The 1,367-nt window shown below is 35.3% G+C and overlaps 1 non-coding gene across 1 annotated transcript; it reads left to right on the forward strand.

Moving 5' to 3' along the window:
- The first annotated feature begins 827 nt into the window (after positions 1-827).
- Positions 828-948, forward strand: LOC115872642. Its single transcript, XR_004047976.1, has one exon. It is a non-coding gene; the product is annotated as a small nucleolar RNA SNORA61 (small nucleolar RNA).
- The last annotated feature ends 419 nt before the right edge of the window (positions 949-1,367 follow it).

The following is a 1,367-nucleotide window of genomic DNA, read 5'->3' on the forward strand; positions in this document are numbered from 1 at the left end:
CGCTAATCACATAGGAATAGAAGGGAAATTCCTCAACTTAATAAAGGCAATATATGCAAAACCAATGGCTAGCATCTGACTCAATGGAGAAAAATAGAAAATATTCCACCTGTAAGCAAGAATCAGACAAAATTTTTAAAAAAACACCATTGCTTCGATACTTACTCATAGCACCAGCATAGGACAGGGTATAAATAACCCTAGGAGTTTCACAGACTATAACTCTCTATGGGAGTTGAAAGCCCTTTCTTTCTCCCACAGAGTGGCTGATGGTTTTGAACTGCATAACTACTACCCTAGCAAGATTCTCTGGGACCCAGGTATGGTTGCCCTTTAATAATACTTTTATTTCCGCTAGTCCTAGAAGTTTTAACCAGAGCTGAAAGACACCGAAAAGATATTAAAGGCATCCCAATTGGCACAAAAGAAGCAAAATTCTTTATTTGCTGTGGAATATTAAGCAAACCTAAAAAACAATAGTCACTGTCATCTCATAAAAAAATAAACATTTTGTCACAGGGGGACAAGAAAAAGTGTCAAACCAAATAAGATTTTGAAGACTATGAAGAGACTGCTGGGGGAGGGAGAAGGGGAAGAGAGGAGGGGTAGAAAAGGAAAGAGAGAAGGTGGGTGCGGAAAAAGAAAGAGGATAAAACCACATTTGGGCGAGGTTGTATACTGGGATCTCTCACTGGTCGGATGCATTGGGCTGCACAATTCCATGTAGTATGCTTTCTCTTGGTCTCTGTTACAGACCATAAATAAAGGGGAAAATAATTTGAATAAATTTAACATTTTGTCAAAAGAGAAGGATCGTAGCTGTGAAAACCCTCCAGATTCCTCACTCGTCAGATCTAAACACTGATCGGAATGGTGATAAAAGGAGGAAAAGTAAAATAGAAACTGACTTCCTTTCTTTTGTGACATAAAAGCTAGTTTGAAATAAACAGTAAAAATAAAAAATAACAAATAAAGTAGCAACCTGGATATTTTCATACTGGCCAGGAATAACCATAAAAATTAAGTGAAAAAAAGGAAGTTGCCGAGTGTAATACATATTGTAGATTTCTCTTTTATTTAAGATAACCTTCATTATGAATTTTTATGTGTGGTCAATGGAAAACTTGGTTACCTCATAGAGGATGAAATTGCAGGATCAAAGGTGAGACTTTCAAGGTCTTTTTTATGTATCTCCATGTAGTTTGTAGTTTGTTATCTGTTTTTTTTACACTGGTTTAATTACTTTCATAATTTTAATGAACTATTATTTGTCTTTGGATTTATGTTATCATGACTACTAATGAAATTGATTGCATTTCCATATTGTAAAGAACAGTTTCATATGTTTAGCCCATTTTTCCATCACG

Source organism: Echinops telfairi, unplaced genomic scaffold, assembly GCF_000313985.2.
Source record: "Echinops telfairi isolate 266 unplaced genomic scaffold, ASM31398v2 ScPeMD7_7427;HRSCAF=8465, whole genome shotgun sequence".
NCBI classification, from domain to species: domain Eukaryota; kingdom Metazoa; phylum Chordata; class Mammalia; order Afrosoricida; family Tenrecidae; genus Echinops; species Echinops telfairi.